The following is a 23231-nucleotide window of genomic DNA, read 5'->3' on the forward strand; positions in this document are numbered from 1 at the left end:
CAACTTAAATTGTTTCAGAAAATAAAAACTAATTTCCTAATTCTGTTTAATGAAGCCACTATTATCACGAACCAAAACCACACAAAGACTCAACAAAAAAGAAAACTGTGCTATGGTCTAGTGGTTAGGATTCAGTGCTCTCACTTCTGCAGCCTGGGTTCTATTCCCAGTCAGAGAACCATTATGTTGTATGATGTGTGGTTTTCCTCTAGGATCTAGGATCCCAGAATAAAGACTCATGAAATTCAAAATATATTTACAAATATTTAGGTCATATAGCTAGGCTCTTCTCTGACTAGCTCATAACTTAAAGTAACCCCCTTATTCTAATCTACATTCTACCACATGGCTGGTTACCTATGCTCAGGTACCATGTATCTGTCCTCCTCACATCTTTCTGGTTGAATCTCCCATGTCTGGCTCATAATCCTTTCTGAATGTCCTATGTTCTATTCTACCTTTTCCTATAGGCATAGGATTTTTTTAAATTGACAGGTGTTGCAGCCATACAATATACAAGATATTCTCTCTATAACACCAATATCTCTTATGAACATAGATGCAAAAATTCTCAATAAAATGTTTTAAAGCTAAATATAAGAGCACATAAAAAAGATTATACATCATAATCAAGATAGCTTAATCACAGAGATATAGGAATGCCTCAACAGACACACATTAATAAATGTAATCCACCACATAAATAAATGGAAGAATGGAAACCACATCATTATCTCATTCGATGGAGAAAAGGCCTTTGACAAACTTCAATGCTCCTTCATGATAAAAGTTCTGGAGAGATTAGGGATACAAGGAATATACATCAACATAATAAAGACAGTTTACAGCAAGCTCATAGCCAACATTCGCCTAAATGAAGAAAAACTGAAAGCATTTCCACTAAAATCCAGGACAAGACAAGGTTGTCCACTCTTTCCATACCTTTTCAATATAGTGCTTGAGGTCTTAGCTAGAGCAATAAGACAACTAAAGGAGACCAAAAGGCTATAAATAGAAAAGGAAGAAGTCAAAGTAACTTTATTTTTAGGTAAAACAATTTTATTCATAAAAGACCCTAAACTCCATCAGGAAACTTTTATAGCTGATTAACGCTTTCAGCAAAGTAGTAGAATATAGAATTAAACAAACAAACAAAAAATCAGTAGTCCTCCTATATACAAATGACAAACAGGCTGACTGAGAAATAAATCAGGAAAGCAATACCTCTCATAAAAGTCTCAAAAACTACACTGCAACAAATTTAACCAAGCAAGCAAAACACTTGTATAATAAAAGACTTTGAGATGCTGAAGAAAAAACACAGGAGATGGAAAGATGTTTATGGATCAGTAAGCACAAGTTGTGAGAATGACCCTTATACAAAAGCCATTTATAGATCCAATGGAATCTTCATGAAAATGCCAACACAATTCTTCACAGAAACTGAAAACAGAACAAAACAAACCTTCAACTTTGTATGGAACACAACAAAAACCCAGTGTAGTTAAAACATTCCAAATAATAGAAGGATTGCTTGAAGCATCACTATGTTAGATTTCATCTTGCATTACAGAGATAGTGTAATAAAAACAGCATGATATTGGAATAAAAACAGACATATTGATCTATAAAACCAAACTGAAGACCCAGATGTAAGTCCACACATCTCAGACAACTAATTTGTGACAAAGAGAAAAAAACCACAGTAAACAAAAGAGCATCTTCAACTAATGGTGCTGGTCATACTAGATGGCTGAACACAGAAGAATGAAAATAGAGCTGGGTGGCACATGCATTTAATCCCAACACTCAGGAGGCAGAGGCAGTTGGATCTCTGAGTTCCAGGCCAGCCTGTCTACAGCACAATTTCTATGACAGCCTGGGCCACAGAGAGAAAGCCTGTCTTGAAAACTAAAACCAAACCAAACCAACCAAACAAAAAAGCTGTATTTACCACTCTGTGCAAAATTCAACTTTGAATCAGGGAAACCACCTTTAATACCAGCACTCAGGAGGCAGAGGCAGGCCAGCCTAGTCTACAAAGAGAGTCCAGGATAGCCAAGTATACACAGTGAGACCCTGTCTTGAAAAACAATAAACAAACAAATAAAATAAAATAAATAGATCAAGGACCTCAACATAAGACTAAAGAGAAAGTGGGAAAGAAGCTTGAACACATTGGCCCAGGAAAAGACTTTCTGAATAGAATACCGATAACATAGGTATTAAAATCACCAACTGGGACCTCATGAATTTGCAAACTAGCCGAGTGTGGTGGTGCATACCTGTAATCCCAGTATTCAGGGAGGCAAAGGCAGGGGGATCTCTGTGAGTTTGAGGCCAGCCTGGTCTACAGAGTGAGTTCCAGGGTAGCCAATGCTACACAGAGAAACCCTGTCTCAAAAAACTGAAAAAAGAAAGAAAAAAAGAAAGAAACAAAGGAAGGAAGGGAGGGAGGGAGGGAGAGAGGGAGAGAGAGAGAGAGAGAGAGAGAGAGAGAGAGAGAGAGAGAGAGAGAGAAAGAAAGAAAGAAAGAAAGAAAGAAAGAAAGAAAGAAAGAGAGAAAGAAGCTGCAAAGCTTCTGTATGGCAAAGGACACCAACATCACCAACATTTAGGCGATGTAACAGACTACAGAGTGGGAAAATATCTTTACCAATTATACATCTGTTAGAGGGTTAGTATCTAAAGTATTTAAAGAACTAAAAACAAAATAAAACAAAAACTGGACATCAAGAAAACAAATACTTAATTTTAAAAATTGGCTATAGAACTAAGCAGAGAGTTCGTAGAAGATGAAGCAAAAATAGGTGAAAAACACTTAATAACTCATGATCAACATCCTTAGTCATCAGGGAAGTGCAAAGCAAAACTACTCGGAGATTTCATCTTACCCCAGTCAGAATGGCCTAGATCAATAAAACAAATAACAGCACATTTGGTAAGAATGTGAGGAAAGGGAAATGCTTATTCATTGTTGTGGGAGTGTAAACTGGTATAACTACTATGGAAAGCAGTGTGATTTTCCTCAAAAAACTGAAAACAGAACCATCTCAAGATTCAGCTATACCACTCTTGCTTGTATACCAAAGGACTCTATATCCTACTACAGAGCTAGTTGTTCATATATGTTCATTTCCTCTTTTCTCTCTAGTCATAATAGACAGACACTGGAAACAGCCTAGATGTGTATCAACTGATGACGGGGTAATGAAAATATGGTACATTTACACAATGGAATACTACTTATCTGTTAAGAGAAATGAAATGTGTAGACAAATAAATGGAGCTAGAAAAAAAATCATTCTGAGTGAGTTAACCCAGACCCCAAAAGACAGATATTGTATGTTTTCTCTTATATGTAGATTTTAGATTTTGAGCTTTTAATGTGCATGCTACAATCTAAATAATTACAGAGGTTAGGTACCTAGTAAGTGACCAGGGGGAAGGAGAGGACCTCCCAAAGAAGAATATAGAATATAGTGTTATGGGGAGATAAACAGAAAACCAAAATAGGTGTGGGGATCAGGAACTAGGGGAGGAAGGGGTGAGTGGCGACTGAGCCCACACAGAATCACAGGAACCAGACTCCTGAGACCAGACTCAAAGGTACAGATCTAACTTTATTATCCAGTGTAATAGCCTTTAAATGATTGAAAGGCCAATCAGACCATCCCTCAAGCACCACTAACAATCAATCGAGTTGGGGCAACTATAAGGAAATGTGGGAGATGTGAGGGGGCAAGGTCACCTTAGGAGACTTAGGTAAAGAAGGGGGAAGCAGTCAGTGCCCTCGCCTCGGATCCATTTTGAAACTTCACTAGTGTGCTGGAAGTCCCTAGTAGATCAACACTGTGTAGAGTGGATCAGGACCTTTCAAGGAATCATAGAAGTCGCTGACGCTTCACTTGGCATTTCCTATGGGCCTCCTAAAAGCTTATTTCGACATTCCCCACAAGGAGGATCAAATAGAGAGGGAGATGGGAAAGAAGAGCAAAGTAGAGAATATAGGGAGGGACAACCAACACAGAAAAGTGAAGCTGGTGCCTAAGCAGAGGCCTCACTTTTACTGACTATATTCATAGTACATGTTATTCTACATGTCACTGGAGAAGAAAGGTAATCATTAGTATCACCCAGCTCAAATGCTGCCATACACAACAGTGATCTGACTGCAAGATACATTGGTACAACAGTAGCATAAATGTTATAGGAGTTCCGTGAGATGGAACCCATACCTAAAACTGCTAAAATAGCCAAGAATCTGAGACTAGATAGGCCATGGGCCTAGAGGAAAACTTAATATTATTCTACTAAATACATATAGAAATAAAATCACTCCTAACAACCTACTGCTATATCCATAGATCAGTGCCTTGTTCAACACACATCAAAGAAGCTTCTTCTTTTAGTAGATGGGAATTAACACAGAGACCCATGACTTGACAATGTGCAGATACTGAGACTTTTTGGTGCTTAGTCCTAAGAGGGATGTCTTTGTTAAACTTTTCCCCCAAAGCTCAGGGATCTGTAGGTAAGAGGAGATAGGAAGATTGTGAGAGCCAGAGGCAAAGGATGTCTCTAAGCAAACGGTATCTTCCAGATACAAGAGGGCGGATGTCCACATGAACCCGCAGAGACTATGCTAGCATGCACAAACTCAAACTACAGGAGTCCCAGCACTGAGAGAGGAAAGTGGACACAGGGTCCTACTCCCAACCAAGCTATCTTCAATTGATATTTGCTGATAAAGAAAAAAAAATCAATTTTCTTCAATGGAATGTCATTGGCAATATCAACTACACACCAGGGTAAGCCCCTCACCCTAGAGTAGCTAGTTAATACAAAACAAACTTAATGGTATTTTTGTGGATTTTTTGTTTAGTTTTCTTTTGTTCAGTTTTTTCTTTTCTTTTACTGTTTGGTCTTATTGGTCTTTTGCCTGTTTGTTTTGATTTTGCAGTGTTGTTTAATTTCTTGTTTCTATTTTTGTTTCTTTTTTTGAGAGACAGATAGGGAGAAAGAAAACATAAAGCTCGGCGGATAGAATCTGAGGGGAGTTGGAGAAGGGAAAATGATCAAATACAGTATATGAAAAAGTTTAATAAAAATAATAAGACACACAAATAGATAGGTAGACCAATAGGGAGGTCGGTGGATAGATGGTAGAGAGAGATAAAAAGAAAGAAAGAAATGTGATTTTGCCAAGTCTAAGCCATCACCACATTTGTCATTGCTAATGAGAAGCAGATCCTGCACATACACTCCAGCCAGTGAACACTTCTCCAGGAACTGTTTTCTGAAGACAGTTTTGCTTCTCTATGCCTGTTGGTCCTGCACACTGGCTGCAGGATGACTGAACCTGGTTTACACTTCAGTTCTGCTGTGTTTTGTCCTAACTAGGCTTAGAAGTGAATATTAGAATATAGGATGCAGGCTTCTTCTCAGAGGCCTATGAATTGTTCAGTTGTCTCAACCCCAACATGCATGAGGCTTGTCTACAAACTTGCTCTCCCTCTGCTGCCTATGTCCCTCCGTTGAGTTTTTCTAAAAACGTACTTCCCCATCCCTTAGCTGCCTTCCAGACTCAGCAATAAAGCTACCAAATTTCTATAAAATATCAGCCTGGAAGGAAGATGCAGACACAACCTTGAGGAAGAGGAAATAATCTTGGATTCGCTCTAAAGGAGAAAACCAAACTACAGCTGTCCTCAGTACATAGCAGACCACCCAGCCAGGCCCCGCACAAGCCCCACTACCAAGGGGAGAGCTAGTGATGGCTGGCTGCTGCTTGGAGAGGATGGAGTCATTGCAGAATCTTCAGACAACAGATCAGTAAGAGGGCAGAGAGTCCTGCAGAAATAGTAAGTTGAGCCAGTATGTATCCCTGAGTAGACTGCCAAGACTTGGACTGCGGGAAGAGATCTCCCAGCATAGCCATAAGAACTGTATAGCTCTGCAGTGTCTCCTAGACTCCAAAGACAAGACCAAGTTCCTCCCACTGTCCAGGTAGTGTCATAGCATCAAATGCAGGGCAGTATTCTTGCAGGGTATAGATAGCCCTAACAAAGAGCACTGGAATTTTATTTTCCTTTTGCCTACCTCCTTCCTTCACAGGGTTCTCATCCCTCAGCACTTTTTTTTCATGTTATCTGAATCATTGGATCATCCTTAAAGGAACTTTGGAAGACAAAGTTGTGAATGAACAGACAGGAAGCCACAGAAGAGACCTGTATACATAGTCATGGTGCCAGCGGTGAATGTGCCCTTCAGAGACATTGCTAGACAGTCTGAGCTACTTTGTGGGCCCATGGGTGTTGGCCAGGTGATAATGCATATAAATGAGGAAGGACAATGCAATGAAGATGTCATGTACTTGTTGGGTAGTGCTGATGTCACTTGTATTCATGTGTGTTTAAACCCAGGGCTTCATGTATGCTAGGCTATACCCCCAGCCCACTATTCTTTCTTTCTTTCTTTCTTTTTTTTTTTTTTTTTTTTTTTTGTGCTGGGGGTGTGGTTGAGACAGAGTTTTCTGTAGAGCCCTATATTTCTTGGAACTCATTCTGTAGACCAGACTGACCTCAAACTCGCAGAGATCTGTCTGCCTTCCCATTAAAGGTGAGCATCACTATGCCCAAGGCCCACTGTTTTTAAAGATAAACTCTTTGCCAGTGATGGTGGTATACCCCTTTAATTCTCTTGAGACAGAGGAAGGCTGATCTCTGAGGTCAAGGTCAGCATGGTCTTCAGAGTCAGGTCCAAGACAGCCAGGACTACAAAATAGAAGACCCTATCTCTAAATCAATCAATCAATCAATCAATCAATCAAGTGACTTGGTCAAAGTCCTGGAAGCACTATTTATTCTAAGTTTAGTAACTCTATCAGCTTAGCTCATGACTCAGGTCACCACTGCATAGTTAGGTGGAGCAAGGGAGTTGTCAGAGCAGTGTCACAAACCCTGCCAACCAGGCCACATGACAGATTCATGAGTCAGTGCTTACATTTCCCCAACTACCTCGTCTCCTTTGCAATTCTTACAGCTGTCCTTCCTGTAAGTTCAGGTATCTGTGCCAACTTGTTCTAGTACATGTTCCCTCTCCTGTCCCTCCCATCTGGCTAAGTCCCAATTTTTTCCTTCAAAGTCCAACTCCAAAACAGTGGAAGCCAGTAGCCTTACACAGTTCCATTGTTAGTTAGGCTGAACACCATTCTGTGCTTCAGATCTTACTCCCTAATAAATTGTTGGCTCGTGGAGGTTGGAGTAGATAGTACTCCACTGTTCAGATCCCTGCTTAACACCCTTTTGGGATGGCTATTGTCACATTGTCACAGGCATATCTTTGAATCCTAGGACACTTACTGAAGTAACCAGGTTCTTGAGTGCCATGGCAAAGAATTAGAAATATGTGTGAGTTCAAAGTCATCTTGGTCTTCAGCATGAGTTTCAGGACAGCCAAGACTGTTACATTTAGATACTTTGTTTTCAAAAAATCCAGGACAACCAGGGATACACAGTGAAACCCTGTCTTAAAACAAACAGGGAGGAAGGAAAGAAGGAAGGAAAAAGGGAAGGAAAGAAGGAAGAAAGGAAAAAACCCATCTTACATTGAAAGTAGACTGGAGAATTGAGGTAACCTCAATTCCCCTCCCCCACAAAAAAAGCAGGTGGCTACAATATAGGTCACGTAGACAACATGTGACCCTTTATAGGACATTTGTGTAGGACACCTATCACTCATATCTATATATTTTTGGTTTTTCTTGAGAATACTCTATTTGTTGTATGAGACCCAGGTAAGGAAGGACTTTCAGTTTTTCTCAGCCATTGGTTTCTTTAATATGTTACTCTTGAATTGTAGCTCAATCCAGTCTCTGTTCTTTCTACACAATCAAACCCCCTCCCCAAATCTTTGTGGAGAACAGGGAGATACTGATCTTGCTTAAAGTTTGTATTTTAATCTTATAAAACTATGACTTACTTTTAAGATATATAAAACTTTCAAGCTAAACTCCATATAACACAAGGATTCCAAACAACTGCTCTCATAGAAAATTCAAAACCCACTCTCTCTAACCAATAGATAAAATAGGGACAGAGTCTTGTGGTCCCTTTTAGGTAGGGACTATGCCTCTCATCAGCATGGTAGTTATAGATGATTGGCTGATTGTTGTTATACTCCTGCATGCCAAGGTAGAAAGGGTGGAAAGATTGTAAGAGCCGGAGGTGGTGGGTGACTACAAAGAGTCATTTCTGCCTACTGTCAATAAATTATAGGGGTAGACAATGAGTAACTATCCATGGGGGCTAAAAATAACCAAAGATAATTTGGCTTTGAATCTGTAACATCCCATCCCATAGTCAAGGGCTACAAATCATTCAATCAACTTTGTAGAAGACTTAATGCAGGACTAGCTTTCCTTTGAGAATTTCAGTTCACCAAAGAACACTGTGATTCTGATTTGTGTCTATAAGAAAAAAAAATTACTGAAAGAAAAAAGTGAAAATCAATTTATATCTTAGGACAGAATAGAAAGATAGATTTTAAAAAGAAGGGAGGCGAAAAGGGAAGAAAGGGTGCTTTTCTTTGGTGTCTGATGTGTGCTTCTGGTGCTGTGATGGAACACCATGACCAAAGGCATTCTATAGAGGAGGAAGCTGGCTGATCATATTTCTAGCCACATAAGTGTTTAAGTACCCAACCCTGTGAGGAACATTGCTCATTCAAACCACGACATCTCCTCCCTGAAAACTGGTCAAAAGTCCAAAGCATTCTCTGAGACTCAAGACAATCTCTTAGCAAGAGTCCTCTGCAAAACCAAAAGGCAAATAGCACATTTTCAGCATACAATGGCACAAAATATTCATTCTGGTTCAAAAGGAGAGGAGTGAGGAAATACTGGACCAAGAGAAGACAGAAACCAGCAGGACAAACACCAAATCTCGTTGCTCCATGTGGTGTGTCTGGGAATTTAGACAGCTCCACTCCTCCAGCTTTGCTACCTGTAATCTCTACTCTGTTCTCTTCTTTGCTTCTCTCTCTCTGTGTGTGTGTGTGTGTGTGTGTGTGTGTTTGTCTCTCTCTCTCTCCCTCCCTCCCTCCCTCCCTCCCTCCCTCCCTCCCTCCCTCCCTCCAGTCTCTTGTTCTACTCCCTGTATGCAGCTGTCCTTAGCAGATGTTCCCCAGTTCTGCACCTCAGGCTTCACTTTCACAGTTTCAGGCAGTGTCCCCTCATGATCTCACAGGCATTTCCCTGTCACTTGTGTGGCCTCAGCAGCTCTCCGAAAATTAAGACAAAAAATTTCTGAAGCCCTCGCTCTTGCTTTCATGCTTCCAGAACCAGTTCCACATGATGACCCTTCCAAGTCTGGCTGCCAACTTGGAATGACCCACATTTGAAGGAACTTCTGTATGTTCGAGGAGCAAGCAACCCTTCTGGCTTCTCCCTTCACACATTGGAAGCTCAGCTATGTGGGGTCTGGCCCTGAGGATTGCCTTCCCATTGTTCCAGTGAAGATCAGGAGGTTTCATCTTTTTTTCTAAGATAATTTATTTTTTAAAAATCACATATGAGTATTATATTTACATCATTCTGTCACTCTCCATTCCTAGGATCTAAGTGTCCTTATTGAATCATTCAGAATATCTTGCCATTACAGTATTATTGTGGTTCATAGACATTGCAGCCAGAAGAACTACTGATTTCTTTTCTCCCTTGGTGCCTTGCAAAGCCCATTCTGGTACTGTGAGAGCTCATCCTTTGGGAGAAGAGGCCTCTTATTAATGGTTTTAATATTAACAATTACAACTTCTCTTCAGCATATGCCTGTCTATAACATTAAGCTTCTTGATGATCTTTTTCCTCTCCTCACTATATTTCACATGCCTTTCTGTCTCTTCAGTAGTGGGGTCTTCACCTGACTATATCTTTGACAAGAACTCCTTAGCTACTTTAGCCATGTTGGAATACACCTTGAACTGAAATAAGCAATACCAAAATAGTTATTGATAACCATGATGATTAAGCCAATTAAAAGCTTTACTTCATTTTTAATAATGGACAGAACAAGAGTGGGCTTGTGCCTCTGAAAAATCTCTTGGTGCCCAGGCTCAGCGGTACAGTTTTTAAAGGCAAAATAAATAAATAAATAATCACAAAGGCCATAATTTATATCAAAATTGGATAAAGGGTCAAAGTAACCTTGAAATGTCATTCCTAGCAGAGCATAGTAATTATTTTAGAAACAATGTCAGTTATTTTTTACTTCATTCTTTTTTAGTGTACTTTTATTATTTTGATTAATACAACTGGACCATGGTCAAGGCCATGGAAATCTCAAACATGTTGCCAAGGCAAACTGTTGTGAGGAGGGGGATAGAGGGCTGAGAACTGTCACAAACACAAAATGAAGCCAGAACAAGATGATGTTACCTTGCCATTTCAGAACAAACTCTGTCAGACCTTGACCAAGGAACTTTCTGTTCCCCCAAAGCTTGCTGAAATCCCCCACCCCTGTGCTGAAACTCTGGCCCCTTTCACCTCACTTCCATTGCCCAATTCAGCTGTCTACTATCACCACATCCCTGTGGCTTTCTTTCAGCTTTCTTAAGACTAGAGCTGTTGCCTAAATCTGAATGTGATTTCAGCTGTTAGGGTGGCAATAATAGTTCATTAAGAGAAAATTTCTACTCAAGAGAAGAGAGGATTGGGAGGAGACCTTAAAATTCCAGTTGGGAATTTTTACCAGTCAATCATCTGGCCAAGGAACCATCCCCTGAAGAAGGTGGGATCACCCTAAACCATGCTACATAGATAAATGGAGTAATCAGTCCTTCAATAAGAAACTGTACTTTCCCTGTCACAAACACAGCAGTTTTCCAGGCTATGACTTGCGGCTTTGTCTTACCACTTCTTTTATTATTATTCAGAAAAGCCCAACTTCCCCTGAGCTTCTACATCTTTTCTAGGCATGCTTTCTATTGGGACTTCCCCAGTGTTTGGGACTTCCCTGATCTTTTTTAAAGTCTACCTTCTTGCCATGTGGCTCCTTAGCCTTCACATGTCTGACCTCCACCCTAGCTTAAATGGTGTGGCTCTTTTCCCTTCTTGTCTCCATTCTTTTCTTCTAGGAGGCTGCCTTGGCTTACAGCTTATCTGCCCCAGGAGCTTTTGTTTTTCAACTCTAATAAAATTGTCCTTAAGCTTCCACTTGAGTCTGTTCTTGTGAGGATCAGGCCTGATCTAGGTCTGACACCAAGAAGTCATCAGTTCCAGGAACAGACCATAAAGATCCACCCCTCAAGGAGCAGAAGAAGGAACAGCCAGAAGATAGCCATGGAAGTGTGGAAAGATCTTATCTCAAGACTGGTCATCTGTGCCTGATGCCCTTAATTGTTTAGGCAGCTCATCTTACGGTTAAACATTCAGGACACAAGAATGTGGTCTGCTGGCCACCTGGGCACTAGCCAATTCCCAATTGAAGTCACCCTCCATAGGCACCAGCCAATCCCAATCAGAGTTACATAGGCTCCATGGGCACCAGCCAATCCGAATCGAGGTCACATAGCCACAGTAGGACTTCCCCTTTCTGGCTTTAAAAGGGGCTTTCGAGCTCCCCTCTCTGTCACTGCCATTTTGAAGGTGGGGTTACCAGCATGCTTGAATTCTCCGTAGAATAAACGCTCATGGCTTTCACATGCTACTTGAGTCTGGGCCTTTCCTTCAGTGAATTCTGGACCCTAACAGCCTTAAATTTTGTTGTCAAAGTGGCTGAGAACCCCAAGAGAGGATCCCGGTTTCCCTTGGATCAAAGCTCTGTTTGCCAGATTCCTGGGCCCTTTTAGTTGCCAAGCAAATCCCAAGTTCCATCACTTAAAATGAACAGAAGTCAATAAAAAGTCAATAAAACCAGACTGGTGAAACCGTAAAAATTCTAGGGATTTCACCTTAGCTGGTATGTTCCTGGAGTTTTCAGCCCTGGAAATAAGCACTGAAGTGCAAATTCTGAGCAGCTTTTGTTAGGCTGGAAGACTGTGTGGCATCAAAGGACAATGGCGAGAGTTAAAGACCAGCAGGATTCTGAATGTCATTGTGAATTTCAAGAGTGAGGTTACTCTTCAGTTCTCTGGCAAAATTTTTCCACAGTATTTTTATTTCTAGGGTGCTGAATTAGTCAGGATTCTCTAGAACTGTGGTTCTCAACTCCTTTAATGCTGTGACCTGTCAATACATTTCCTCATGTTGAGGTGATGGCTCAACCATAAAATTATTTTTATTGCTACTTCGTAACTATAATTTCACTACTGTTAAGAATCATAATGTAAATATTTGTGTTTTCCAATGGTCTTAAGCAACCCTTATGAAACAGTTACTCAGCCCCGAAAGGCTGGAGACCCAGAGGTTGAGAACCATTGCTCTAGAAGAACAGGACTTATAATGAATTTATCTATCTATCTATCTATCTATCTATCTTTCTATCTATCACCTATCTGTCTGTCTGCCTATCATGTATCATCTATCTTCCTCTATATTTATATATAGAAAGGGGATTTACTAGAATTCCTTATATAGGCTGTGGTTCAGCTAGTCCAACAATGGCTGTTTACCAATGGAAGGTCAAAGTTTCTATTAGCTGTTCAACTTACAAGGCTGGATGTCTCAGCTGGTTTTCAGTATCCTAAAGAAGTAGGCCCTAATGCCAGAGAAGGAATGGGCTTGTTAGCAAAAACAAGAATGAGAGCAAGCAGGCAAAGAGAGCAAGCTCCCTTCTTCCATGTCCTTTATATAGGCTGCCAGTAGGTGACATGGCCCAGATTAAAAACGTATTTTCCCACCTCGAAAGATCTGGATTAAAAGTGAGTCTTCCCCTCCACCTAGCAGTGTATCAAAGCAGATATTCAGACTCATAACCAAACCTCCAGCAGAATGCAGGGAATAAAAAAAAAGGGGGGGGGGGAGTTAACACAACCTGGAGAGGACAGGAGTTCCACAAGGACCAAATATATCTGGGCACAGGGGTCTTTTATGAGACTGTTTCTCCAAACAAGGACCATGTATGGATGCAACCTAAAGCCGCTGCTCAGATGTAGCCCTTGGTAGTTCAGTATCCAAGTGGGTACCCTAATAAGGGGAACAGGGACTGTTTCTGACATGAACTCGATGGTGGGCTCTTTGACCCCCCTCCCCAGGGAGGAGCAGCCTTGCTAGGCCAAAGAGGAGGACTTTGCAGCCAGTCCTGAAGACATCTGATAAACCAGTATCAGATGTAAGGGGAGGAGGTTCTCCCTTATTAGTGGACTTGGAAAGGGGCAGGGAAGAGATGAGGGTGGGAGGTTGGGATGGGGAGGGAAAGAGGGAGTGGGATTCAGCAGGAATACAAAGTTAACAAACTGTAACTAATATTTAAAAAATAAAAATTTAAAAAATGCAAAAAAATGCAAAAAAAGGTGGGTTTTCCCACTTCAAATTATTTAATTAATAAAAAACCCCTCCCAGATGTACTCAGCCACTCAGGTTTTAGTTAATTTCAGATGTAGTCCAATTAACAACTTGTGGGTTGCCATTTTCTCTCCCTTGACCACTCTCTAGGGAACTGGATTACCAACAGAGTCTAGTAATGCTATACTGTAAATAAGTTTGTTGACAGACTGGAGGCAGAGGCTTGAAGTGGTATAATAAACACTGCCAACCTTTATCAATTTAGTATAAAAGCAAGCAACTTGGTAGCTTTACTGAATTGGCACAAAGTAGCTCCATGTAGCTGATACCTGGTGAGTAAGCAATGCTTGAAATTCGTCCTTTCAGCCTGAGACTTTTCTCTGTCTGACATGAATTGCTGCTGCATTCCTAAGCAAAGGGTGCTACTGCTCAGGAAAGCAGGGGCAGGAAGTGTACTTGGTTCTAATGCTGGTGGTGAGTGTGCATTTCCCTCAATTGGCTGAGGTCCGATCTCATAGCCTCTTTTGATTAGTTAGCCTTAAAAGAATTGGTCACAGGAAATGAAGGAGGGAGGGTGAAGGGGTCATTGCTCCAGACCATCAAATTTCTGGAATGCAGCAAAAAGGTCTTTATGTAAACAAAGTTTTACTGTGTGTGTGTTGCACGGGGGTTGGGGGTTAGGGGACCAGTTAAAACTTCTGACTAAAAGTTTTACAAGGTGGGAGAGAAAGACAAAGATTTGAATTCCTAGTAAATACACATTTTATAGTTTTTGATGGAAAAGAATCCTATTTGGTATTTTACAGTAACTGTCTCCTGCATCCCAGCCCCCAGTACTACAGTCTGATTTCAAGAACTTTCTGCCCGAGAAGACAGACGAAACATTCATTTCTTCCCAGCACATTCAGGAATGGTTGTATTACCTACAAGACCTGGGGATGGGAGTATAATAGAGAACTTGTTTTGTGTGTGAAAGGTTATGTCCTCAACATAACAAAAACAAAAACAAAATTGAGACACAAAGGAGAACCAAATGGACGTAAATCCAAGGGTTAGAACAAGGATTTGTGTCTGAACAAAGAGGCTGGAGTTTTAATATTTTTTTCCTTTTTAAATTCTTTTTAAATTTTATTTTTTATTTTTTCTTCACAATTTATTCATTATATATCCCAATTGAAGCCCCCTCCCTCAACTCTCCCCAGTCCCTCTTCCCCCTATCCCCTTCCCCTAGTCCACTCAAAGGGGGAATTCTCCACTATCGCCATCTGCCTGTAGCATCTCATCAGGAATGCCTGAATCCTCTTCCTCTGTGGCTTGGCAAGGCTGCATCATCATGGGCGAGTGGTCAAAGAACAGTCGACTGAGTTCATGATAGAGGCAGCTCCTGCTCCCCTCACTCAGAGATCCACTTGGAAACTGAGCTGCCAATCAGCCACATCTGAGCAGGGGGTCTACGTCCTCTCCATGCATGGTCCTCCATTGGTGCATCAGTCTCTGCAGGCACCCCTGGGCTCAGATTCTTTAGCTTTGTTGGTCTCCTTGTGGGGCTCCTGTCCCCTCCATGTCCCCCTGTCCCCACCCCTCTCTTCTTCCATAAGACTCCCTGCACTCTGCCCAAAGTTTGGCCTTGAGTCTCAGCATCTGCTTTGATCCGCTGTTGTGTGGATCCTTACAGAGAACCCTCTATAGTAGGCTTCCATCCTGTTTCCTCTCTTCCACCACTACTGGTGTCTATCTTATTTACCATTCTGGAGTTTCAGTTCTTTTTTTTTTTCCACTGAATTGTACAGAGACACAAGGATAGTTACAGGAGAAAAGATGGTTTATTAAAAAATAGAGGAGCATGCAGATGTGCCAACTTCATCTGTGCCCTTGCTTGGGGCAAGAAGAACAGAGACAGGGGCCATGTGACTTTTTATGGGTCTTTTATATAGAACCTTCCTTTCCCAAGTTCCTATAATGAAGACTTGTTTAAACCTGTCCTCTAGTTTGAATGCAGCCAAGGCTGGCAAAGGGCTTCCAGTCTTTCCATTCTGGCTGTCTTTCATACATTCATCTCAGAATCTGTACCTCCCTCCTGTTCCCAGTCTGCCTCAAAGGGAAACTGGAAGTCTGATATGAAATAAGCCTCCAGAGTTCTGGCAAACTTATGTCACCTTCCCTTCCCTTTCCCAGGAGTCCCCATGTGCATGCTCTCTAGGCTGTGTTTCTCCGTTGGTTATATTTCTGGTCTCCAACTTGACTGACACTCACTTCTTAGGTTCTACGTGATAACCCAGGGAGTGGCTCTAGCTTTAGACAGCCAAGCGAAGCACTCACTCAGGTCAAAATGTGGGAAGGAGGAAAAAAACAGCCACCCAGATGAGTAATTTATAAAATGGATTCTTAAAAAAAATCAAATAGATGTGAAAAATACACAAATAAAAATTATTAGAGTTTTAAGGAAAATGCCTCCATCCTGCCACCCATTCTAAACACCAATTAAAGGTGGGTAATGGTGAAAATGGGAATAGGGAGATTTAATTAAATTGGCATATTGGGAGGAGAAACAGATCAACTGGTTCTGTGACTCCAAGTCTTACTGGCATACTAATGAGTTTTAGGTTTAAAAGAGGAAGAACTGCAGAAGGAAGCAGGGTGCATGCTTAGTTGAGTAGTCTCCTTCAAAGAAAGGTTCTCTCTGCTCTAGTACAAAGTGGCTCCACAGAAAGAAGTCCTCTCTTGAGTGGACAAGCTGGACTCCATGAGATGACTGTGCTTGCTCCAGGGTGTGGCCATAGATGTTAAAGGTAACTTCTTCACAGTCAGGGGCCTTCCCTCAGGTTGCTGGTGCTGGAGGCCAGTTCAGTCACTAGTCAATGCATGTTTGATCAACCCCATTGTTCTGGATTCCAAGATGACCACAGTCTTGAGTGCCTGTAGGAAAGGAATAATCTCAGTGTTACACAAAAGAACAAATCAAAAGTGCTCAGCAAGGGAATTTATTTTCACAAACATTGATTCAGAACTTAAACTAGGCTAGGAAGCATACACAGCCAAGATGGCCTCTGCTTTTAATCTATCTATTATTGATCGATCTATCGATCTATCTACCTACCCATTTGTTTCATTTGTTTGTTTTGAGACAGGGTTTCTCTGTGTAGCTCTGGCTGTACTGGAACTCGCTTTGTAGATCAGGCTGGCCTCAAACTCAGAGTGCTAAAATTAACCGTGTATTTTACCATTGCCCAGCCAGGCCCTTGCTTTTAACGTTAACTCTGATTGCTTTGAGCAGACACAGTGGGAGTTATGAAGATGGCAACTGTCTAGCTTAGAAGATGTGGTGCAATATCATCCTAATAAAAGAAGGTTGAACCCGAATTATATACATAGGGTAATGTAATAAGTTAGGCACACACTTTTAATCCAAACACTCAGGAAGTAGAGGCAAGTGGATCTCTTTGAGTTCTGGGCCAACTTGGTCGACATAGTGAGTTCCAGAATAACCAGGGCCATGTAGAAAGACCCTCAAAACAAAAAACAAAAACAAATAAGCAACCCCCTCCCAAAAAATAAAAAGTTAGTGTTACCTGTGCACATATTGTTAAACCATTAGGCCTTATAAAGTCTTCTTCTTCTTCTTTTTTTTTTCTTTTTTAAATGACTCCATCTATTCTTTGGTGTCTTGGCGTAGATATGGGTGATAAGAATATTGCATGTTTGTTTTGTGATTACTTATTTTCCCCGTAAGTTTTCTCCCTGGAAGCCACTAAATAGAGATTGATATAACTATCGATTTTTTTCTTTCCCTGCCAGAAGTCCTGCCTTCTACTCCTGCCTCAGCTTATTGGCCATCAGATTTTTATTGAGGCCTTATAAGTTCTTAAGAAAACATAAGGCAGTCTTTGTGACTTATGCAACATGTAGAGTTATTTATCATAATCATCACTGAATTGATGTTTACAGCATCTAACAGAATTTAGCTGACTGATATTGGAGTTATTATTGAGAGACTATTACATAGAGGGCCCCTTTTATCCTTTCTGTGTCTAAACATCCCATTAACTGATTTTATTATAGACACCTTTATACCACGAACTAAAGAAGAGTAACCTTATTTTTTAAATTTTTATTTATTATTATTATTTATTCAATTTGTATCCTGGCTGTGGCTCCCTCCCTCTTATCCTCCCAATCCCACCCTCCCTTCCTCTTCTCCCCCTATGCCCCTCCCCTAGTCCGCTGATAGGGGAGGTTCTCCTCCCTTTTTATTGACCCTAGTCAACCAGGTATCAGCAGGACTGGTTGCATTGTCTTCCTCTATGGCCTGGCAAGCCTGCACCCCCAGGGGGAGGTGATCAGAGAGCCTGTCACTGAGTTCATGCCAGAGAAAGCCTCTGCTCCCCTTATTAGAGACCCCACTTGGATACTGAGTCTATTGGCTACATCTGAGCCTAGGTTTTAAGTCCTTTCCATGCATTGTTCTTGGTTGTGGTATCAATCTCTGCAGGGCTCTTAGGGTTCAGTTTTTTGTCTCTGTTGGTCTTCTTTTGGAGCTCCTGTCCCCTCCAGATCTTTCTATCTCCCCCTTCTTTCATAAGACTCCCTGCACTCTGCCCAAAGTTTGGCTATAAGTCTCAGCCTCTGCTTAGGTACTTCAATCAGTAGAGACTTTTAGAGGCTGTCTGCGGTAGGCTCCTGTCCAGTTCCCTATCTTCTCCTGCCTCTAATGTCTATTGCATTTGTCCTTCTGAATGAGGACTGAGCATTTTCTCTAGGGTCTTCCTTGTTGTTTAGTTTCTTTAGAAGTATAGATTTCAGTATATTTATCCTATCAAAAACTCAAGTGACAACACATGCTAGAGAGGATGTGGAGAAAGGGGAACCCTCCTCCATTGGTGAGAATGTAAACTTGTACAACCACTTTGGAAATCAATCTTGCACTTTCTCAGAAAATTGGGAATAGTGCCACCTCAAGATCCAGCTATACCACTCGTAGGCATATATCCAAAATATGCTCAAGTATATAACCAGGACATTTGCTCAACCATGTTCATCCCAGCTTTATTTGTAATAGCCATAAGCTGGAAACAACCCAGATGTCCCTCAACAGAGGAATGGATAGAGAAATTGTGGTACATTTACACAATGGAATACTACTCAGCTATTAAAAACAAGGAAATCATGAAATTTGCAGGCAAATGGTAGGAACTAGAAAAGATCACCCCACCACTCAGGATCCTATCTTTCTCAAGGAATCACTTTGTGGAGAGTGTCTTTTGCACAGGGCTTTTCAAGGATACTGCACCTTTACATTCCCAGCACATTTCTTTTTCTCAGCCTTGGTAGAGGGTGTGTCTAGGTCCTCCTAGAAGATATATCAGGTGACAGGCAGGAGAAACACAAAAGATAAGTTCCTTTCAACTCTCTCACAAGATACATGGGATTATTTCAATCTTCTTGTATCTGTTGAGGCTTGCTTTGTGACCCACTATGTGGTCTATTTTGGAGAAGGTTCCATGAGGTGCTGAGAAGAAGGTAAATTCTTTTGTGTTTGGGTGTAAAGTTCTGTCAATGTCTGTTAGGTCCATTTGATTCATGACCTCTGTCAGAGACATTGTTTCTTTGTTTAATTTCTGTTTGGTTGACCTGTCCTTTGTTGAGAGTGGGGTGTTGAAGTCTCCCACTATTAATGTGTGGGGATCTATATGTGGTTTAAATTTTATCAATGTTTCTTTCACAAATGTGGGTGCCCTTGTATTTGGGGCACAGATGTTCAGGATTGTGATGTCTCCCTGGTGGAATTTTCCCTTGATGAGTATGACGTGTCCTTCCCCATCTCTTTTGATTAATTTTGGTTGAAAGTCTATTTTTATCATATATTAGAATGGCTACTCCTGCTTGCTTCTTGGGTCCGTTGGCTTGGAAAGTCGTCTTCCAACCCTTTACCCTCAGGTAATGTCTATCTTTGTGTCTTAGGTGTGTTTCTTGTATGCAACAGATTGCTGGGTTTAGTTTACGTATCCATTCTGTTAATCTGTGTCTTTTTATTGGAGAGTTGAGTCCATTGATGTTGAGAGAGATTAATGACCAGTGGCTGTTAGATCTTTTGATTTTGATGTTGGCTGTGGTCATCAGGTTGTGTGCTTGGTTGCTTTTTGTTTTACTGAAGTGAGGTTATTTATTTCCTGTGTTTTCTTGAATGTAGCTAGCTTTCTTGGGTTGTATTTTCCCTTCCAGTGTCTTCTGTAATGCTGGATTTGTTTGTAGGTATTGTTGAAATTTGTTTTTGTCATTGAATATCTTGTTTTCTCCATCTATGAGGACTGAGAGTTTTGCTGGGTATAGTAGCCTGGGCTGACATCTGTGTTCTCTTAGGGTCTGCATGATATCCGTCCAGGCCCTTCTGGCTTTCATAGTCTCTGTTGAAAAGTCAGGTGTGATTCTAATGGGTTTGCCATTATATGTTACTTGGCCTTTTTCCCTTGCAGCTTTTAGTATTTTTTCTTTGTTCTGTATACTTACTGTTTTGATTATTATGTGGCAGGAGGATTTTCTTTTCTGGTCAAATTTGTTGGGTGTTCTGTAGGCCTCATGTATTCTAATTGGCCTCTCCTTTAGCCTGGGGAAATTTTCTTCAATGATTTTGTTGAAAATATTTTCTGGGCCTTGGAGAAGGGAGTCTTCTTTTTCCTCTATACCTATTATTCTTAGGTTTTGTCTTTTCATATTGTCTTGCATTTCTTGGACGGTCTGTGTCAGGAATTTTTCGGATTTAACATTTTCTTTGACAGATACATCGATTTCTTCCATTGTATCTTCTACACCTGAGATTCTTTCTTCCATCTCTTGTAGTCTCTTGGTTATGCTTACCTCTGTAGTTCCTGTTTTCTTCCCTAGATTCTTCCTTTCCATTATTTCTTCCATTTGTGTTTTCTTTAATTTTTCCAATTCTATCTTCAGGTCTTGAGTTGTTTTGTTTACTTCCTTCACCTGTCTGATTGTACTTTCCTGTTTTTCTTTTAGTTCCTTCAACTCTGTTTCTATCATTTCATTCAGTGTTTTGAGCATTTCCTTTCTAAAGGCCATAAACTGTTTGGCTGCAGCTTCCTCTATTTCTTTACGGATGGCAATATTCTGTTTGAGTTTATCTTCCTCTATGTCTTTACGAATCTTATTTGTTTCCTCTGTTATCATCTTCATGAGCATACTTGTTAGGTCATCTTCTTGGATTTCAGTTATGGTGGGGTGTCCAGGGCTACTTGCCCCTGGGTAACTGGGTTCTGGAGATGCCATATTGCTCTGTCTTTTGTTGCTTGTGCTTTTACGCTGGCCTCTACCCATTGTGTTATCTTAGGTGTTTGGGGTTATTTTCTGGTGGTTCCTGGGGATCCTGTGGTGGAGAGAATCCCCTTTGCAGAAAGCTGGTTTTTCCTGAAGGATGTCTTCTCAGCTTTTTGGGTATAGTCCCTGGATGGCTGGTGTTTTTTCAGGAGTTGCTCACCTCAGGGATATAGACCTGAGTGGTAACTGTGGTCTTTGTTAGTCGAGAGGGTTCTCTTCTCACCCAGGGAAGTCCTGAGGGCAGCTGCCCTGTTTCTGGGTTTCTTGTTGCAAATTTAATGATCAGCTGCTGTGACCCAGTTGGACATCAGGCGCGCCTCAACTGTTTGTGCTTGTGTCTGGAGCACAGCTGAGTGCTGGCGCCTCGGCCCCACTAGACTGCTAGACTTTTTCTAGGGAAGGATTGGGTGATTTAGATCAGTACAGTTTCCTTCCTTCCCCGTGGATTCTCTGGAGACAGGGACTCCTAGTGTCTTTTTTTGCCCTGGTGCACACTGCTCAGTGTCCGCCAGCTGGCTGGCCGCAGAAACTGCCTGTGCCTGGAGCACAGCTGTGTGATGGCGGCTCAGTCTCTGCCAGCTGTCTGGTGCGCAGAAACTGCCTGTGTCTGCCTTTGCGGCTTTTGGGAGCCCGAGTGGCTCCCTAAGCTGGGTAATTTTCCGGGGACCTTTTCAGGTTGGGGGTGAGCTGAGTGCTCTGAGATCAGACCCGCCGTTTCTATCTCTGGCGGCGAATCAGGCGCGCAGGCAGGCAGGGCTCTGTGCCGGAACCTGGGTCCCTGGCTCTGGCTCCGGGCTGGCTCCTGGGGTGCCCGTGGAACCCACCTGAGTCTTTTCCAGGGGATGTCTGGGTGACCTAAGGCCGGTCCCAATTGTTTCCTGTACCCTGGGGTTATCTCTCGACTGAAAATTCCAGTCTCTGATAGTGTGGTGCCCACGGTTCAGTCTGGGACCATGACCAGAGACACTGGCTTGTGGCTCTGGGCTGGGGCTGGCGGCCGGCAGCCAAGCGTCTGGCGGAACCGGGATCTCTTCAGCGGTTTAGCTGGGTGAGTTAAAAGCTGATTGAATCCCCCACCGTGGGGTATCCTCTCACCTGGGAAACACAATGACTGTGTTTTATGGCCAAGAGTTCCGATTGCTGGTCACTGTGCTGATCCTGCTGTGCTGCTGCTCAGAATGAGAGTCCTCCCGGCTCCGCCATCTTGCCCCTCCCCCCAACTCTCTCATATTATTAAATCTTTTGGATTCCTTCCTTTTGGCTTAACAGGGAAATTTTGACGGCCTACTTTGTTAAATGCCAAGCTTAGGTTTCAGTCAACCAACCGGTCACTACAGCCACAATGCAGCTCTTCAAGGCAGCAGGTTATGGCCTAACTTTGGACATTAGTACCCGTATCAACAGATGTAGTCGATTCCAGTATTTTATTTCCCTTTAGGTTCTTGTGAATGTGCATTTAGCCAGTGTATAGCTGCTTCCTCTAAACACAGACATCAGCTGCATGGATCTGACTCTAGGTTTGAAAGTAATGAGCAGAGAAGAAAACTCCTTGGTATTTCCTAATAAGCAATTGCTCAGGTAAGGTCCAATGGTAACAACTAGTGAGTGAACTCATCAGTGTGGAAGCTGATGTTTCTGCTGAAGTGGAAAGAGGGTGGAGTCAGGGTTCAAAGTTCCCAGATTGCCTCTTGTTTCTTTGTTTTTAGTCCAGTTGTTGTTGTTGACAAGGTCCTCCCATGAGCCTCATGGGTCATGAGGAGTGTTGTTGCTGGAGCTGGTAGAGTTAGAGCCTGGTCTCTGGCAGCTCCAACAACTAGACTCTGTTACTTATTCCTCAACAGGCCAATTAAAGAGAAGTGCTGGGAAAAGAATAGAAAGGATGTTTAGCTAATGGCTACACTGAGGGAAAGAACAAATTAAGAAATCCATTGACCATCCACACTCTAACTTCAGGGTCCTAACATGAGGTTTAAATAGAGAGCAAGAGATGTGCACAACTAAGCAGTCCTTTTTATGGTGCGGTCCTGATCATATTGTCATCACCAAGAGGTCCCGATTCTTCAGCTAGGTGGTCTGACAACTCAGTACTGTATGGAATAAAAAACAAAGTCCCCGTTGGTTGGTTCCAGGTTCCATTCTTTTCTTTCACCTAGCATAGGATCGATTCTTAGGGAAATTTTAATTTCTTGAGGCTGTTGCTCCAACAGTCTTATGGAGGGATACAAGTGTCTCTTTAGAATACCTTCCTCCCTGCCAGGAAAGTTACATTATATTCATTCCCTCTGCCCAAAATCATGATTGATAGGGTCAGAAGAACCAGAGAATTTTATAAAGAATAAGTTTTGCAATGCAATTTCCTTCACATTTAAATCTGCATCCCTCTAACAGTTCTGGGAGTCTAAATTAAGCCTCCATGCATTAGCCAATGTGAGAGAGAATTAAACAGTAGGAGAACTGCTGCTGAGGC

At 41.8% G+C, this 23231-nt stretch overlaps 1 long non-coding RNA gene across 1 annotated transcript; it reads right to left on the reverse strand.

The window, feature by feature from the left end:
* Positions 1-15245: 15245 nt before the first annotated feature.
* Positions 15246-21973, reverse strand: LOC132648224 (uncharacterized). The gene is made up of 2 exons (XR_009586594.1): positions 21860-21973; positions 15246-16357 (listed from the first exon to the last, which is right to left on the reverse strand). It is a non-coding gene; the product is annotated as an uncharacterized LOC132648224 (long non-coding RNA).
* Positions 21974-23231: the final 1258 nt, after the last annotated feature.

Source organism: Meriones unguiculatus, chromosome 16 (assembly GCF_030254825.1).
Source record: "Meriones unguiculatus strain TT.TT164.6M chromosome 16, Bangor_MerUng_6.1, whole genome shotgun sequence".
In the NCBI taxonomy this organism is placed as follows: domain Eukaryota; kingdom Metazoa; phylum Chordata; class Mammalia; order Rodentia; family Muridae; genus Meriones; species Meriones unguiculatus.